The following is a 20,902-nucleotide window of genomic DNA, read 5'->3' as shown; positions in this document are numbered from 1 at the left end:
AAAAAAATCCAGAAAATCACATTGTAGGATTCTTTATGAATATATTTGCAAATTATGGTGGAAAATAAGTATTTGGTCACCTACAAACAAGCAAGATTTCTGGCTCTCACAGACCTGTAACTTCTTCTTTAAGAGGCTCCTCTGTCCTCCACTCGTTACCTGTATTAATGGCACCTGTTGGAACTTGATATCAGTACAAAAGACACCTGTCCACAACCTCAAACAGTCACACTCCAAACTCCACTATGGCCAACACCAAAGAGCTGTCAAAGGACACCAGAAACAAAATTGTAGACCTGCACCAGGCTGGGAAGACTGAATCTGCAATTGGTAAGCAGCTTGGTTTGAAGAAATCAACTGTGGGAGCAATTATTAGGAAATGGAAGACATACAAGACCACTGATAATCTCCCTCGATCTGGGGCTCCACGCAAGATCTCACCCCGCGGGGTCAAAATGATCACAAGAACGGTGAGCAAAAATCCCAGAACCACACAGGGGGACCTAGTGAATGACCTGCAGAGAGCTGGGACTAAGGTAACAAAGCCTACCATGAGTAACACACTACGCCGCCAGGGACTCAAATCCTGCAGTGCCAGACGTGTCCCCCTGCTTAAGCCATTACATGTCCAGGCCCGTCTGAAGTTTGCTAGAGTGCATTTGGATGATCCAGAAGAGGATTGGGAGAATGTCATATGGTCAGATGAAACCAAAATAGAACTTTTTGGTAAAAACTCAACTCGTCGTGTTCATACCTACTGTGAAGCATGGGGGTGGAAACATCATGCTTTGGGGCTGTTTTTCTGCAAAGGGACCAGGACGACTGATCCGTGTAAAGGAAAGAATGAATGGGGCCATGTATCGTGAGATTTTGAGTGAAAACCTCCTTCCATTAGCAAGGGCATTGAAGATGAAACGTGGCTGGGTCTTTCAGCATGACAATGATCCCAAACACACCGCCCGGGCAACGAAGGAGTGGCTTCGTAAGAAGCATTTCAAGGTCCTGGAGTGGCCTAGCCAGTCTCCAGATCTCAACCCCATAGAAAATCTTTGGAGGGAGTTGAAAGTCCGTGTTGCCCAGCGACAGCCCCAAAACATCACTGCTCTAGAGGAGATCTGCATGGAGGAATGGGCCAAAATACCAGCAACAGTGTGTGAAAACCTTGTGAAGACTTACAGAAAACGTTTGACCTGTGTCATTGCCAACAAAGGGTATATAACAAAGTATTGAGAAACTTTAGTTACTGACCAAATACTTATTTTCCACCATAATTTGCAAATAAATTCATTAAAAATCCTACAATGTGATGTTCTGGATTATTTTTTCTCATTTTGTCTGTCATAGTTGACGTGTACCTATGATGAAAATTACAGGCCTCTCTCATCTTTTTAAGTGGGAGAACTTGCACAATTGGTGGCTGACTAAATACTTTTTTCCCCCACTGTAGCACTTTCTGTAACTCACTCACTGCATGTATTTATAAGTTAGATACAGAGTTGCGAGCCAGTTAGGAATAGGAGTGGTAGTTGGTGGCCTTGAATTCTATATACAAATGAGCTCATGCTATTGGGAGAGCTGCACCAAAAGGAACTGTGTTTGCGAGAGTGGGAGTGCTGTTCTTGCAACACCCAGGTTAAAAAGATGTGACTCAGCACTTTACCTGTACTCCACTGCCAAGAAACAAAATATATTGAGCGAGTGTGGAGGTATAAGGGTTTAACCCTCCCGTTGTCCTAGGGTCAAAATGACCCGCCACTGTGTTGAACCAACTTTATTTAATTGTTATATTTTTGGGATCATTTGTGAGAAGGAGGCAGTGAGACTTTAAAGAAAGTATCACTGCCTCCTTCTCACAAATGATCCAAAAAATATAAAAATTAAATAAAGTTGGTTCAACACAGTGGCGGGTCACTTTGACCCTAGGACAACGGGAAGGTGAATTGGTGAGGAGGTTAGTTTGATGTATTGCATTTCATTTCACACAAACACACACAAGCATGCACGCATACGAGCACACACACAAGCATGCACGCGCGCACACACACATACACATCCGTTGCCTACTACAAATTTGGCTCAAATGTATGTGTGTAGGTGCTACACAGGAAAATAAATGGAATGGACTGTCCTCCCTTGACAAGCTGCCCTAGCCAGGTGAGGTACCAATGCACTGGCCTGACTTGGACCTGATCCTATATCATAGCCTGCACTCTGACTCCCCTCTTCCCTTGGCACTGTCAGGGCCATAGGCCAGTTTATGTGCCTATGACAACAAGCAGGTTGACGATTTGTGGGATGAATCATGTTCTGGAGGCAGCGCTGTTTGTGCACTGAATCACATTACTAATGGCTGTAGCTAGGTTCATTACACAGTGATGAACAGCTGCCAGCCACTTAACATGGCTTCTGCACTACTGTAAGTCAGCGTGTAGTATAGTAATACCCTATTCAGAAGACTCCATCATTTGTTCAGAGCATATGGATAGGCGGTGATGTGTTGTCACATGCACCAACATTTGGCTGTGGCTCCCATTGACTAGCCAAGATTGTGAAAAAGTGTTGTGAAATAATGTAATAATTACACTATTTTGAAATAATGTAATAATTACACTATTTCACAACCTTGGCTTGTCCATGGGGCCCACAGCCTCGTTGTAATGTGTGCAATGACGCCACTACTATAACTGTTCACAACTCAACAAAAGCTATTCACTTCAGAGGGAACCTTCCGGTATAGCCTCTATACCAGTGCTGCATCAGTTATTATGTACTTCAGTAGTCGATACATACATTCCTTACACAGAGTAAACCAACTACCTTGAGGGGAATAGACTTCAACATCATCTGGGATGTATTGTATGTACAGTATATATATCATGGGTTAGATCCAATTTAATTCAACCTTCTCTAAACACTGCGGAGTGAACACAATCGCTCCGAGTAAATACAATCACACTTTTCAAATCTCCCCCAACACTTTTCCTATATGACCCACGCCCACATGTCCTGAGCTATCTGGTAATGAATTCGAACAGATCCAGACTCACCGTAAGTAATCATTTAAGTGGGCAGAGATACCGTACGTTAGTTCACATCGGATGTGAGGGTCCTTTTAGCCCAGAGAGGCATGCTGTAAGCAGTAAGCAGAGCAAAATAAGCACTTGAGGTCCCAACTGCCACAGTAAATATTGAGAGAGAGCATCAAGTGGAATCTGCATACATCTGAAAGGCGGCATGGGATCCCCACAGCCCGCTACTAATTTAGATTTTTAAAGATATTCACGCCAGTCTCCAGAGGGTATATCTTGGCAGGCACCCTTTAGGGGCAAGGGTAAGGGGGGTGGATAAGAAAGTGAGTGCTCCCTCAAATATCCATCTCAAAGTGAGAGCGTTAAATTGTAGACCCACTGGGCACAGACGTCAGTTTAAAGTTTTGATTTACATTTGGTTGAGTTGTCAACTAATGGGAATTCAAAATTAAATCAACACAACATTTCAACATGTCATTGGATTCAGGTTAAAAGTTGGGTGAAAAAAATGTGCATTTCCCTTACATTTGATTACTTTTACCAAATTCAATCAGTTTTCCACGTTGATTCAACGTCATCACATATAATTATTGGGTTGAAATGACGTGGAAACAACGTTGATTCAACCAGTTTTTGCCCAGTGGGGAGGAACAAATGGGAGCCAGATAGAGTGCCACAGATGAAGACACTATAGGAAAATAAAGAATATTGATTGATGATTGGCGTTTTATCAGGTTTTACATGGTTTTACCTTATTAATATATTTTTTAAGTATCTATTTTACATGCCTTTTTTCACCACCCTTATTATCCTTTGGTCTCTCTCACTAGGTGCCACTGTAGTGCCGAAGGAGCCCTTGAAAGGCAACGTCTCACACTCCCACTCTCGACATTCCCTGTCATGCACTAAAGTGGCCACGAATTGCACAAATGTGTTTTCGCATTGAGAGCGTGCCGTCTTTCATTTGGCAATCTGTTCCGGGCAGAATTAGACCTGTCATTTCCCATGCCGTTTCCTCCTCCATTTCCTTCTCTCCATCCCATTTTTTGTTTTTCTTCAGTTTTTGTCTTGTTGCAATGGCAGGATTGTCTGGATTTGCCAGTAGTGATTTATGTCCTCAAGCAAAGTCCTATAAGCTGCCAAAGCCTGCCCTCCCCAGACACACTTCCATGTTCAATGCAGTGATTCTGGCTTCACACACACACTATTTCCAAAATACTTAATGGCAGAGAGAGAGAGAGAGCTTGGGAGGCATTCGGCCAAACATTGATGGAATGTATGCTTGGCTTCTGCAGATGTCGAAATATACGTGCAAGAGTTTCAATTGAGAATAACAGCCTAATAAAACACCCTGCCTTTGTCTGGCTCACAGCAACATGCCATGAATTCTGAGGCCACCTCTTAATTGAAAATAGTATTTGTGTAGGAGAGAGAGCATCATTTGAATCCACTACCAAACGATAAACGGTGATTCACATACATTAAATTAGTATGTGCATTTGGAATTCAAGAGGACATACCGTAAATAAAAAAATATGTGGACTGTTTATATTTAGTCCTCAATTAGATGTACTGCCGCAATTACCTAATTGAGCTCTTCAGCGCCCAGTGTTTACCTTTAATTACTCTCAACATCGCCATTGTAATCCAAAATAAAATAGGTAACTGCAGAAAAGTGTTGGGGGATGGAGAGAGAGAGAGAGAGAGAGAGAGAGAGAGAGAGAGAGAGAGAGAGAGAGAGAGAGAGAGAGAGAGAGAGCGAGACTATTTTCAGCCTCTCATTGAGATAAGCTAGACCATGAAGTATGCCCTGGCAACACAATCTCACACTCAATTCGTGCAAATATGTACAAAAAGTATTTCAGCAGATTTCAGCAGATTTCTTATTTTATTTTTTTGCTTAATTTGTGTGAAAATACACACATTTTTGTGTAACTTAATTAGTAGGAAAATATACATATTTTTGTGCGACTTACAGGTTAATGTAAAATAATGATTTATGTTGGCTTCCACCAAGGCGGTTTCATGATGATTATTACGGTCATGTCAATCATGTTATATACTTAGGCTATTGTAACAAGGTATATGCCAGCATTGTAGGCCTACTGCCTCTGCCCAGAGGCCTACTAGGCTTTCATGGCAACAGCCATTAGAGCTCACCTTGCCATGTATGAGCCCTGGTTAGAGGCCCTGTTGCAGCTTTCACTTTCTTCCACTACATTGGTGGCAGCGTTGGGATCACATCCATCTCATGTCTAGTTATGTGATCTAGTGGTGTAAAGCATTGTGTTTTTCAACATTGTGTTGGGTGTAATTACATTGGTATATCTAGTGACCAACGGATAAGCAACACTGGGAGTGACAGAAAGAAGTAGTCACTACAGGTGTGATCAAGCCTTACATCATAGTTGCTTACCAGTGTGGACCCAAAACAAGCACATTCTACATGTTTACAAATTACCTGTTTAAAGTGTTATTACAACCATGGTGTTATTTTGTTACTGAAGCTTATATATTAAATAACCTGACAATGATCCACATCATATGGGTAGACAAATAATGTGTGTTATGCAGCAAAACACAACTATCCTTTTTTTAGGATGAAAACCAGTAATATGAATCACTGTTGAGCCATCCTGTTCTGATCTAATGAGATGGATGTAGGATTTTCTATGGCTTAGAATCGAGGCCTTTCCCAGTCAAGAAGGACGAAGCTAGGCCCCTCTTGGTTCTCATTGGCGAAGACTGAACTCAAGTTAGGGGTTATATGTCAGACTCACCTATGCCACTTTACCCAACATGTTATACACCAGAGGTTGTAAATAAACCCTTTTTTAACTTGTATCATTATTATAGGACTGTGAAACCCATAACGGAATGGCTTCAGACTAGGCATTTCTCACTGGAAATTGCTGCTGACATTGACATTGCTTAGGGTTAGGGTATTTCATTCATTTCAGACTCTCCTATGCCACTATTCCCAACATCTTATACCCCAGAGGTTGTAAATAAAGCATTTTTAAGGTGATATAACTTGTATCATTATTATAGGGCTGTGAAACCCATAGCCGAATGGCTTCAGAATGAACATTTCTCACTGGAAATTGCTGCTGACAGTGAACATAGCTTAGGGTTAGGGAATACATGACATTTGGCATGGGTCCTCAGATCCTCGAAAAATTATACAGCTGCACCATCGAGAGCATCCTGACTGGTTGCATCACCGCCTGGTATGGCAACTGCTTGGCCTCCGACCGCAAGGCACTACAGAGGGTAGTGCGTACGGCCCAGTACATCACTGGGGCCAAGCTTCCTGCCATCCAGGACCTCTATACCAGGCGGTGTCAGAGGAAGGCCCTCAAAATTGTCAAAGACTCCAGCCACCCTAGTCATAGACTGTGCTCTCTGCTACCGCACGGCAAGCAGTACCGGAGTGCCAAGTCTAGGTCCAAAAGACTTCTCAACAGCTTCTACCCCCAAGCCATAAGACTCCTGAACAGCTAATCATGGCTACCCGGACTATTTGCACTGCCCCCCCACCCCATCCTTTTTACGCTGCTGCTAATCTGTTAATTATTTATACATAGTCACTTTAACTCTACCCACATGTACATATTACTTCAACTACCTCAACTAGCCGGTGCCCCCGCACATTGACTCTGCACCGGTACCCCCCTGTATATATAGCCTCCCTACTGTTATTTTTTTTAACTTCTGCTCTTTTTTTCTCAACACTTTTTTTGTTGTTGTTTTATTTTTACTTTTTTTGTTTAAAATAAATGCACTGTTGGTTAAGGGCTGTAAGTAAGCATTTCACTGTAATGTCTGCACCTGTTGTATTCTGCGCATGTGACCAATACAATTTGATTTGATTTGGTTTGATTTGATTTGATTTAATTCATTTCAGACTATCCTATGCCACTATTTCCAACATATTATACCCCATAGGTTGTAAATAAACCCTTTTTAAGGTGATATAACTTGTATCATTATTATAGGGCTGTCAAACCCATAGCCGAATGGCTTCAGACTGATAATTTATCACTGGAAATTGCTGCTGATATTGAACATAGCTTAGGGTTATGGTATTTAATTCATTTCAGACTCTTCTATGCCACTATTACCAATATTTTATACCCCATATGTTGTAAATAAATCATTTTTAAGATGATATAAGTTGTATCATTGTTATAGGGCTATGAAACCCATAGCTGAATGGCTTCAGACTGAGCATTTCTCACCATTTATTTACACAGAGCAATTTCTGTTCGATAACAGGCAGTGTCCATTTCTTTACAGTAGTGTGTTAATTAATTATTGCTTTCTTCAGTGAAAATACAGAATATGTATAAAATGTCAAATATACCAAAAACTAAATCAAGCAGAGATTTACGACTATTTAACCATGTTAATCCTTACTGAAACGCAAACTACAAACATTTAACGAGTTAAAGATAATGAATACATGACAACTAGATACAAATATTTAATAAAAAATTATTCATACAAAAGTCAAGAGTTGGCTACAACATGAGTACAAACAAAGTGAGTGTGTGTGTGTGTGTATGTGTGTATTATGGTGTGTATTATAATTTCCTATCATAAAGATGTATCCCCATTCCACAATCAAATACCTTTATCAATATCAAAAAAATGCATATACAGTACCAGTCAAAAGTTTGGACACAGTTAATAATTCCAGGGTTTTTCTTTATTTTTTACTATTCTCTACATTGTAGAATAATATTGAAGACATCAAAACGATGAAATAACACATATGGAATCATGTAGTAAACAAAACAGTGTTAAACAAATCAAAATATATTTGAGATTTGAGATTCTTCAAAGTAGCCACCATTTGTGCCTTGATGCCAGCTTTGCACACTCTTGGCATTCTCTCAACCAGGAATGCATTTCGATTAACAGGTGTGCCTTGTTAAATGTTAATTTGTGGAATTTCTTTCCTTCTTAATGCATTTGAGCCAATCAGTTGTGTTATGACAAGGTAGGGGGGTATACAGAAGATAGCCCTATTTGGTAAAAGACCAAGTCCATATTATGTCAAGAACAGCTCAAATAAGCAAAGAGAAACAACAGTCCATCATTACTTTAAGACATGAAGGACAGTCAATAGGGAACATTTCAAGAACTTTGAAAGTTTCTTCAAGTGCAGTCGCAAAAACCATCAAGCGCTATGATGAAACTGGCTCTCATGAGGACCGTCACAGGAATGGAAGACCCAGCGTTACCTCCGCTGCAGAGGATGTTCATTAGAGTTACCAGCCTCAGAAATTGCAGCCCAAATAAATGCTTCACAGATTTCAAGTCATAGACACATCTCAACATCTACTGTTCAGAGGGGCCTGTGTGAATCAGGCCTTCATGGTCGAATTGCTGTAAAGAAACCACTACTAAAGCACACCAATAATAAGAAGAGACCTGCATGAGCCAAGAAACAAGAGCAATGGACATCAGACCGGTTGAAATTTGTCCTTTGGTCTGGAGTCCAAATTGGAGACTTTTGGTTCCAAGCGCTATGTCTTTGTGAGAAGCGGTGTGGGTGAACGGATGATCTCCGCATGTGTAGTTCCCACCGTAAAGCATGGAGAAGGAGGTGTTATGGTGTGGGGGTGCTTTACTGGTGACAATGTCTGTGATGTATTTAGAATTCAAGGCACACTTAACCAGAATGTCTACCACAGCATTCTGCAGCGATACACCATCCCATCTGGTTTGGGCTTAGTGGGACTATCATTTATTTTTCAACTGAACCAACACTCCTCCAGACTGTGTAAGGGCTATTTTACCAAGAAGGAGAGTGATGGAGTACTGCATCAGATGACCTGGCCTCCACAATCCCCTGACCTCAACCCAATTGAGATGGTTTGGGATGAGTCGGATGGCAGAGTGAAGGAAAAGCAGCCGACAAGTGCTCAGTATATGTGGGAACTCCTTCAAGAATGTTGGAAAAGCATTCCAGGTGAAGCTGGTTGAGAGAATGTCAAGAGTGTGCAAAGCTGTCATCAAGGCAAAGGGTGCCTATTTAAAAATAGCCACCCTTTGATTTGTTAAACACTTTTTTGTTTACTACATGATTCCATATGTGTTATTTCATAGTTTTGATGTCTTCACTATTATTCTACAATGTAGAAAATAGTAAAAATAAAGAAAAACCCTGGAATGAGTAGGTGTGTCCAAACCTTTGTACTGGTACTGTAAATAAATGTGGGACACAAAAAAAGGCAGTGTAGAACACCATTGCCCATCATTCAATGCTCTAATAACTTTCAAAAGATTGTTCCGAAGTTTGCCCCCAAAAATGTATTTTCCTATGAATGAAGTCGCACAAAAATGTGTGTCTCTGCCTACGAATTAAGTAGCACAAAAATGTGTGTCTTTCCACATGAATTAAGCCACACAAAACGCACAAAATCTGCTGAAATACTTTTTGTTCATATTTGGTAATGATTTTACAAAATGACAATATATAATTGAAATTGATATGTAATTTCTATCTTCTCTCAGAATTCTAAAACAACACTCCATTCTGGGTTGAGCCATGCATACCCCAGTCATGGAGTCAAAAGGGTTAATCACCCCTCCATGCCATCTAAGTAACCTACTCCCCCGAATGACCTCACTGTGCCTCCAGGTTCAGATGGATTAAACCACTCTCTCTGATGTGGGGGGTCCAGCCCTAGAAGCTTCTAAGCCTAGCTGGTCACATCCTGGGGATGTGAAGGCCCAGTATGGGATCCTTATCTTCAGCCTATACCAGAGCCAGTGCTCTAAACTTCTATCCACATAGTGATTTAATCCCATCAACCTCAGAAGAAGTCAGTTACATCACCCTTTGGGTTCTCGGTGTGCAGAGATGGCTGCAGTGATGTTTCATGTTTTTCACTTTCTCTCTCTGTCTCTCCCTCTCTCTGTCTATCTCTTTCTCACCATCGCTGTCTCTTTCTCTTATCCTCTCTTTTGGTCTATCTCTCCACCCTATCAGTATGATCAACCAAAGAGGCCCACAACCTTGCATGAGTTTCATGTTTTCATGGGTTTAACCTCACTGACCTCTCTTTCTCTGACCGACTATCTGCCAATCTCTGAGTTATTCTCTTGCTCTCACTGTCTCTCTTTCTCAATATCCCTCCACCTTTAATTGTACATCTTGAATCAACAATCGTCAAATAAGTGAAGGACAACACTTCAAAACAGAAAGGTTCAATGATCATGGAGAGAACCAAATGACGTAGAGATGCACGTGAGAGTGAGTGCATTATTGTGTACGCATCTGTTAAATGTCTATGCGTGTGTGTCACAGAACAGGTGACTTGAACACATGTACAGTATGGGCTCTGGGAGTAGAGTGCAGAACTCTGCATAAGGGTCAGCCGGAGGGTGTGTTTGTGTGTGTGTGTGCAGGCGTCCATCATAATTATAATACACAAATGTAAATGTTGCCGTTTAAATGGAGTCAAATGTCTGTGAAACCTCTCTCTGTCTACCTGCCTGCCTGTGTTTCCATAAGCTGTTGCCAAAAACCTTGTCCAATCCTGCCAAATTTCACAGTCACATGACTGTTGGCCTACATCCAACATTGATGAAGTTCCCTACACCTACGGTACAGCAACACAGAACCATGCCTTAAAAAGCCACTAAATACCTTTAAAGAAACCAGACATGCCTCTCACTGACATACTGAACTCGATCCGACCTCGGAAAAATTCTAGCTCGTCTCTCTATAGTGTAAATATAATAGTTCATAAAGAATGTCCCCTCTGTAAGCACCTGTTCTCCATCCATCCATCAAGTCACCTTCTAGGCCTCCCAGAATGTTGTTGTTTCTGTGTTAGTGCCCCCACATTGGTAAAGTGTATTTTAGGTAGTTTAATTTGGCATCCCGCCTCCTCTCCTAAAACATCAAGAAGTCTAAGAAATGTGATATGGCTACCTCAAGGCTCACATGCTGAGGAAAAGGTAGACTAAAATAGAAACTAAGTACAATTACATTTCAATTGCTAAACCCATAGATTCCCTTTGTTGATAAGAGAGTTTGTCACCTTCTCTCAAGCCTCGCTGTATAGTTATTTCTGTGTAACTGGGTCATACCCAATGTGAATTTACTATAACAATTATGCAAAAATAATTTTCTTATAAATATTGGAAATCATGTGCCGATTCATCTATGCATTCTTGTATCTAACTACAATCTAGTACAATGAACAGATTTGGGAATTCTTAAATGGCACAAAGCTTTATGCCCTTCAATAAAACAAATAGTGAATACCACGCCTCTCATTCCCATTGAGGCCAACAGTCCATCAATGGAGGAATAATGACGGAATGCTGAAAACAATAGCTGTATGTGTGCACCAACTCCTAGAGGGGGAATACTAAGGGAGGAGGAATGCCGAGATTAACACAAGCTCCAGGAAAGAGGTTGGTAGGATAGGAGGACAGGGGGGAGGTATGGAGGAGAGATGGGAAAGGAGGGAGGAGTAGGGGAGTGAAAAACAAAGAGGAGCCTATCAGTAACCCTATCCCCAGACACTTCCACAGGGCAGCGGGCTGTATCTGTCTGTCGGCCGCCTTTGGAGAGGTGAGGGGGCTAGCTAGCTACCACCACACTCTCTATGAGGGAATGGAGATCAACATTCTATGGATGCTGATATGGATGGTAGCTAGATGGTGCTGGGGCAGAGTGGCAATATGGATTAATTAAAAAACTATATTTATATAATGTATTTGACTTGGGCAAGGCATTACCAGTCTCATCATTGATTTTCATCAATAGTTCCTGGGCAGGCACTTGATTCTACTTACTTTGCCTTTCACTTTTGGGACTATACCATTGGTTTCATTTAACAGGACAAACTAAATTAAGCACAGCTTAAGTATTTGAAAATGTCTTTCATCATTGAGACATTCATTTGAACCAGGTCTGAGATGTACAGTTATGAACGGTTAGGGAATGTTTAAAGTCTCTGAGTAAGCAACTGTGTTTGTGTTTTTGCATGTCTAATTACAGAGGAGGACCACTGTCCGTCTGCCCTCCCACTATTTCCTATGAATTTGCCTCAACTCCGCAGAGTACAAAGGAATCCTTTTAAAGGTCCCTGTCTGATAGTCAGTGGAGCATCAGCATGCTTGTGTCTCTTCTTTGTGTGTGTGTGTGTGTGTGTGTGGGCGGGGTGAGATGTTCGGGATCACTGAATGTAAACCTTTGTGTGACGTCTGTGGTTGTGTGAATGTGTTCTCTAATGCTCTCTCTATGACCCCGATCTGTCACCCATACATCACCACATATTGTAGCAGAACACTACTACACCCCTTGTCCTGACCAATAGCGTCATTACCAGCCTCTGAGGCCCATCAAATTGTGACTGGTATTCTCATCAGTTTACTCAACAATGGCCACTCACTAAGGCCTAGTGCGACTGAGCCTCTACATCTGGGTTTAGGGTCTATCAACAGCAGGGCAGACCCAACATGTCACATGCCAAGCTGGGGGTATAGCGTGTCCGTGCCAGCGGTGCCACTTTGAAGGGTTCCTTTGTGGCAGCACAAGTTTTGGGGGCATATGAAGACAGTGAGGTCATTAGGATAACCTCTTCATGTTATGCCAGAAGAGAACTGGAGAACACCACGGCTATTGTATGTGCTGTGGTGTGTGTATTCTGTGTCCTGTGTCTTGTGGTTCATAACGGGTGGGCTTATGACCTGGGAATTTCTTGGGCAGCCAACCTTTTGTGTGACAGTGTGTGTGTGTGTGGCAGCATCAGTCACATCAGTAACACATGTCATACTTCCACACATACTCACAAAAACTAACCTACAGAAATATCACTTGTAACAGACACGCAGCCCCTAAGCCTCATCGAGACTGCCACATACACAAACAATTGCAATCCATTAATTTAGAAGACAAAAAGCAGAGGGAAAGAGGATAATTTCAAAAAGTAATAAAATAAAAAAATCTAATAAGAGAAAGAGTGCAGGAAATGGGGTAAGACGAAAAGAGAGCTGATAGACAGTGACACCGAAGAGATCATGTTCTGACAAAATATTTGACTTTAATATAAACCAATTCATTTAAATGTAAGAAAAGTAACAGTTACTAACATGTGGTAGTCACAGCCTGTTTTAAAAGCCGTATCGTCCTCTGTAGCTCAGCTGGTAGAGCACGGCGCTTGTAATGCCAAGGTAGTGGGTTCGATCCCCGGGACCACCCATACACAAACATTTATGCACGCATGACTGTAAGTCGCTTTGGATAAAAGCGTCTGCTAAATGGCATATTATTTTTTATTATATCGCTGTTCACATTGATCAATATCACTGTATGGTGCACTGTCCCATATATGTTTTATATGGTCTGGAGTATTATCATACACTACATGGTATGTGGACATCTTATTCCAAAATCATGGGCATTAACATGGAGTTGGTCCCCCCTTTGCTGCTATAACAGCCACCACTCTTCTGGGAAGGCTTTCCACTAGAAGTTGGAACATTACTGCGGGGACTTGCTTCCATTCAGCCACAAGTATTAGTGAGGTCGGGCACTGATGTTGGGCGATTAGGCGTGGCTCGCATTTGGAGTTCCAATTCATCCCAAAGGTGTTCGATGGGGTTGAGGTCAGGGCTCTGTGCAGGCCAGTCAAGTTCTTCCACACCGATCTCGACAAACCATTTCTGTATGGACCTAGTTTTGTGCACGGGGGCATTGTCATGCTGAAACAGGAAAGGGCCTTCCCCAAACTGTTGCCACAAAGTTGGAAGCAAAGAATCGTCTAGAATGTCATTCTATGCTGAAGCGTTAAGATTTTCCTTCACTGGAACTAAGGGACCTAACCCGAACCATGAAAAACAGCCCCAAACCATTTTTTAAATTTGTATATATATATTTTTAATATTAAAACATACAATCTACTTGCAGTGAAGCCGCTCAATATCTACATCACATACAGTCTCCCATCCAAAGCGACCCACAGAATCAACCAGGGTCAAGGGCACGTCGATAGATCTCTCACAAGGTCAAAACTGGGGACCCGAACCAGTGACCTATCAGCCTCCGGCCCAAGCTCCCAACCGCCAGGCCACCAGGCCTCCAAGATCCCCCCCACAATTCCCCAAGAGCTGCCCCTCAACCATTCGAGTTCTAAGCATCATATATCTTTCAACTATGCTGTGATGTTTAACATACAATTTGGATCTATCTAATCGAATAGAATAGACAGATAGCGAATTGAAGATAAATACTTTTACTAAAAGTATTAGTATATTAGTAATTGACTGACCCGGTATCTCCAGATCTCCCAACAATACTATTTCTAGGGTCAATTTTAGATCAATGTTATGCATTTTCAGCCATTCCTGGACCTGAGACCAGAAACAGGCTACCTGACGGCAATACCAAAACAAATGGTCTACTGATTCGGTATCCTCACAACAACATATGCAGAGCTGTGATGATTGTATTGCCCTAAATATTCAACATTTTCTTGGTGGCAAGAATTCTGTACAATAATTTTAGTTGAAAAGCACGAAGTCTTGAATCTTGCGTCGTTTTATACACTACCAGTGTTTCTTCAAGTGCAGTCGCAAAAACCATCAAGCGATATGATGAAACTGGCTATACAGAATATACAGAAGATAGCCCTATTTGGTAAAAGACCAAGTCCATATTATGGCAAGAACAGCTCAAATAAGCAAAGAGAAACAACAGTCTATCATTACTTTTAGACATATAGGTCAGTCAATATGGAAGAACTTTGAATGTTTTTTCAAGTGCAGTCGCAAAAACCATCAAGCGATATGATGAAACTGGCTATACAGAATATACAGAAGATAGCCCTATTTGGTAAAAGACCAAGTCCATATTATGGCAAGAACAGCTCAAATAAGCAAAGAGAAACAACAGTCTATCATTACTTTTAGACATATAGGTCAGTCAATATGGAAGAACTTTGAATGTTTCTTCAAGTGCAGTCACAAAAACCATCAAGCGATATGATGAAACTGGCTATACAGAATATACAGAAGATAGCCCTATTTGGTAAAAGACCAAGTCCATATTATGGCAAGAACAGCTCAAATAAGCAAAGAGAAACAACAGTCTATCATTACTTTTAGACATATAGGTCAGTCAATATGGAAGAACTTTGAAAGTTTCTTCAAGTGCAGTCGCAAAAACCATCAAGCGATATGATGAAACTGGCTCTCATGAGGACCACCACAGGAATGGAAGACCCAGTGTTACCTCTGCTGCAGAGGATAAGTTCATTAGAGTTACCAGCCTCAGAAATTGCAGCCCAAATAAATGCTTCACAGAGTTCAAGTCACAGACACATCTCAAAAACAACTGTTCAGAGGGGACTGTGTGAATCAGGCCTTCATGGTCGAATTGCTGCAAAGAAATCACTACTAAAGGACACCAATAAGAAGAAGAGACCTGCTTGGACCAAGAAACATGAGCAATGGACATTACACTGGTGGAAATCTGTCCTTTGGTCTGGAGTCCAAATTTGAGATTTTTGGTTCCAACCGCCGTGTCTTTGTGAGACGCGGTGTGGGTGAACGGATGATCTCTGCACTTGTAGTTCCCACCGTAAAGCATGGAGGAGGAGGTGTTATGGTGTGGGGGTGCTTTGCTGGTGACAGCGTCTGTGATTTATTTAGAATTCAAGGCACACTTAACCAGCATGGCCACCACAGCATTCTGCAGCGATATGCCATCCCGTCTGGTTTGGGTTTAGTGGGACTATCATTTGTTTTTCAACAGGACAATGACCCAAAACACACCTCCAGGCTGTGTATTTTACAAAGATGGAGAATGATGGAGTGCTGCATCAGATGACCTGGCCTCCACAATCCCCCGACCTGAACCCAATTGAAATGGTTTGGGATGAGTCGGACGGCAGAGTGAAGGAAAAGCAGCCAACAAGTGCTAAGCATATGCGGGAACTCCTTCAAGACTGTTGGAAAAGCATTCCAAGTGAAACTGGTTGAGAGAATGCCAAGAGTGTGCAAAGCTGTCATCAAGGCAAAGGGTGGCTATTTGAAGAACCTCAAATATAAAATATATCTTGATTTGTTTAAAAATGTTTTGGTTACTACATGATTCCATATGTGTTATTTCATAGTTTTGATGTCTTCACTATTACAATGTAGAAAATAGTAATAAAGAAAAACCCTTGAATGAGTGGGTGTGTCCAAACTTTTAACTGGTACTGTGTATCAACTCATACACCCTATACCATGGAATCAGTACATCAAATATGCAATCCCAACTATTTCGCAATCTATATGGCACAGCTGTCAACATCCTGGATCTCAAATGAAACTGATATACTTTCCTATTTATGCTATTTTTATTCATCCGCCAGTTTTGATCCTTTATATTGGGCAGACAGACCAGTTCCCTAGCTCCTCCCGCTGCCACCTGCCTCCTCCATTTTTGGGGTAATGCAGTGATCAATTGGTTGTAATCTTGGATTGAGCAGACCTTCCCCTACAATTCTGATAACTCAATGAAAACATAATTCTACCATTCCAATTTACAATACAATTGAAAAACAAAATACACGTTTCAAACATATTTTCCACAAATACAGGTCTTTCATCAAAAAGCATTTGAGTTCAGCCGTAATATTTGTTGTAATATTTGTTCTATCTTTTCAGGGGGATGAAATTGAAATTGTAGCCAGCTCAGCAATGCTTGTTAGAAAAAGAGAGATACTTTGAAAAAAGTTTCATTTTCAATGAACTGAAAATGAGACATGGCAATCTGCACAAAGGCAAAAAATGACATTTTTAAACAATGGATGAGTAATCTACTTGAGAACAATTTAGGGTTCAAGTAAAACTTTTGGATAAGTGAAGCTTTTAGAGAGAGGTTTAGTGCTTTTATATTTAATAATCTCAACACACCCAGTTCATATTTATTATATAAAGTAGATAGGCACGCTTTATCTTGTCTGGTTTAGCATCCCAGATAAAGCAAAATATTTTTTGCTAATATTATTTGAAAAATGAATCATCAGGAGTAGGCAGCACCATTCAGTGCCTTGCAAAAGTATTCAACCCCCTTGGCATTTTTCCTATTTTGTTGCATTACAACCTGTAATTTAAATGGATTTATATTTGGATTTCATGTAATGGACCTACACAAAATAGTCCAAATTGGTGAAGTAAAATGAAAAAAATAACTTGTTTAAAAAAATTCTAAAAGATAAATAACGGAAAAGTGGTGCGTGAATATGTATTCACCCCCTTTGCTATGAAGCCCCTAAATAAGATCTGGTGCAACCAATTACCTTCAGAAGTCACATAATTAGTTAAATAAAGTCCACCTGTGTGCAATCTAAGTGTCACATGATCTGTCACATGAGCTCAGTATATATACACCTGTTCTGAAAGGCCCCAGAGTCTGCAACACCACTGAGCAAGGGGCACCACCAAGCAAGCAGAACCATGAAGACCAAGGAGCTCTCCAAACAGGTCAGGGACAAAGTTGTTGAGAAGTACAGATCAGGGTTGGGTTATAAAAAAACACTCCACAGAGCTGGGCTTTACGGAAGAGTGGTCAGAAAAAAAGCCATTGCTTAAAGAAAAAAATAGTTATGCACGCTCAAGGCTTCTGTTTTTTTTGTCATATTTCTTGTTTGTTTCACAATAAAAAATATTTTGCATCTTCAAAGTGGTAGGCATGTTATGTAAATCAAATGATACAAACCCCCCAAAAAATCCATTTTAATTCCAGGTTGTAAGGCGACAAAATAGGAAAAATGCAAAGTGGGGTGAATACTTTTGCAAGTCACTGTAGGTCATCAAATGGCTACCCAGACTACCTGCACTGACCGTTTTTGGACTAACTCTCTTACAATCACTCTATGCAACCACACTGGACTCTACTCACACACTCACACACTTTCACACTCACCACATAAGCAACTGCTACTGTCTATTATCTATCCTGTTGCCTATTCACTTTACCCCCACCTACAGTGGGGAAAACAAGTATTTGATACACTGCCGATTTTGCAGGTTTTCGTACTTACAAAGCTGTAATTTTTATCATAGGTACACTTCAACTGTGAGAGACGGAATCTAAAACAAAAATCCAGAAAATCACATTGTATGATTTTTAAGTAATTAATTTGCATTTTATTGTATGACATAAGTATTTGATACATCAGAAAAGCAGAATGTCAGGGATTCTGCCGAGGCTGCTCTTCCTCCTTGCTCGGGCAGGCTTCGGCGTTCGTCATCTTCGGAGTACTAGCTGCTGCCAATCGATGTTTCGGTGTTTGTCTTGTTCTGTCTTGAGTGGTTACACCTGTATGCTATTATGTTTGATTGTAGTCCCTATATTTACCCATGTCTTTCGTTTGGTAATTGTGTGTTATTGTTTTGTGTCTCGTATGGTCGGCATTGCTGTTGTCGTATGCGTGTATTTGTTTTCCTCCCTGTTAGGGGGTTTTGTTTTGTATGTTCTTTACTGACTAGTAAAGTACGTCTGTCAGTAGCTCTGTCCTGCGCTTGACTTCGCTCACCGCATACACGTCGCCCTTGACAGAATAACACACCATTCATGGAGTCAGCAGGATCGGCGGTGCCAATGGGATCACTGGAGGAGCGCGTTATCCACCAAGCGGCCCTGATCCAGGATCTTGGCACCGCCATGCAAGGGGTGATGGACACCTTGAGGCGATGGGAAGGAGGAGGTTTGCCCACACCTCCTCCAACAATACCACCACCATCTGCCATACCCATCATTCCACCTCCGGAGTCCAGTGGGATTCGGCTCTCGCTCCCGAGGGCTTATGATGGCACCGCGGCCGGGTGTCAGGGTTTCCTGCTCCAAGTGGAACTCTACCTGGCCACCATACACCCGGCGCCCTCGGGATACGAGAGCGTTTCCGCCCTCATCTCCTGTCTGACCGGCAAGGCACTGGAGTGGGCCAATGCAGAGTGGAGGGGAATAGACGCCGCTACAGTCAGCTATGCGGAGTTCTCCCGCCGCTTCAGGGCGGTTTTCGATCATCCCCCAGAGGGGAAAGCGGCGGGTGAGCGTCTGTTCCACCTCAGAAAGGGGAAGAGGAGCGCGCAGGAGTTCGCACTGGACTTCCGGACTCTGGCTGCCAATGAGGGATGGAATGAGAGGGCCCTCATCGACCACTACAGGTGCAGCCTAAGGGAGGACGTTCGCCGAGAGTTGGCCTGCAGGGACACCAACCTAAGTTTCGATCAGCTGGTGGACATGTCGATTCGTCTAGATACCCTGTTGGCTACCCGCGGACGTCCGGAGTTGGGGCCGTCCATTCCATCCCCCAGCACCTCCGAGCCGAGCCCTATGGAGCTCGGGGGTGCTGGTGCTAGAGAGAAGAGGAGAGAGACCAGGAGAGAGGCCGTCCCCTGCACCAACTGTGGCCGCAGAGGACACACTGCGGTTCGGTGTTGGGGAGGGTCTCCTAGGGATCGAGGCAGCAGGCCACGCACTGATGAGTCATTCCAGGTGAGTAAGCACCCAACTCAACCAGAGCTCTCTGTTGTACATATGTGTATTAAAGTTGTGTTTCTCAAGGTTTCTTCTCACTCCCAGCATAAGGCGATGGGAATTTTATCGATCGCTGTTTCTCGTATAAGTTAGGGATTCCCCTTATACCAGTTGATGTGCCCGTCCCCATCCATGCCCTAGACAGCCGCCCTTTGGGGTCGGGATTGATTAGGGAGGTCACAGCGCCACTTAAGATGAAGACGCAGGGGGGTCATGAGGAGATTATACAGTTGTATTTGATTGACTCTCCTGCATTTCCCGTGGTGTTGAGGCTTCCCTGGTTAATATCTCATGACCGCAACATTTCATGGCAACAGAGGGCTCTCAAGGGATGGTTTGATCTGTGTGTCGGGCGGTGTATAGGTGTTTCCGTAGGGGCAACGACGGTGGAAAGTCCGAACCAAATGCCCGCAATGCACATTCCTCCTGAGTATGCAGATTTGGCACTCGTCTTCTGTAAGAAGAAGGCGACTCAATTACCACCTCATAGACAGGGGGATTGTGCGATAGACCTCCAGGCAGGCGCTGCACTTCCTCGTAATCATGTGTATCCTCTGTCTCAGGAGGAGACGGCGGCTATGGAGACATACGTCACCGAATCTCTGGGACAGGGATACATACGGCCGTCCACTTCCCCTGCATCCTCGAGTTTCTTTTTTGTGAAGAAGAAGGATGGGGGTTTGCGCCCGTGTATTGATTACCGTGGTCTTAACCAGATTACCATTAAATACAGCTATCCTCTCCCTCTGATTGCGAGTATGACGGAGTCATTACACGGGGCGCGATTCTTCACAAAATTGGATCTCAGGAGCGCTTACAACCTGGTGCGCATTAGGGAGGGAGATGAATGGAAAATGGGATTTAGTACCACCTCGGGTCACTATGAGTATCTCGTCATGCCATACGGGTTAATGAATGCTCCTTCAGTCTTCCAATCATTTGTGGACGACATTTTCCAGGATTTGCATGGACAGGGTGTAGTGGTGTATATTGATGACATTCTAATATACTCCGCTACACGAGCCGAGCATGTGTCCCTGGTGCGTCGGGTGCTGGGTAGACTGTTGGAGCATGACTTGTATGTGAAGGCGGAGAAATGCCTGTTTTTCCAGGAGTCCATCTCCTTCCTGGGACATCGGTTGTCCGCGTCAGGGGTGGAGATGGAGATTGACCGCGTTTCAGCCGTGCGTAATTGGCAGACTCCCACCACGGTTAAGGAGGTGCAGCGGTTTTTGGGTTTTGCCAATTACTACCGGAGGTTTATCCGGGGTTTTGGACAGGTAGCAGCTCCCATCACCTCCCTGCTAAAGGG

Source organism: Coregonus lavaretus, assembly GCF_964263955.1.
Source record: "Coregonus lavaretus genome assembly, chromosome: 6".
NCBI lineage: Eukaryota > Metazoa > Chordata > Actinopteri > Salmoniformes > Salmonidae > Coregonus > Coregonus lavaretus.
This window is presented reverse-complemented; position numbering follows the sequence as displayed.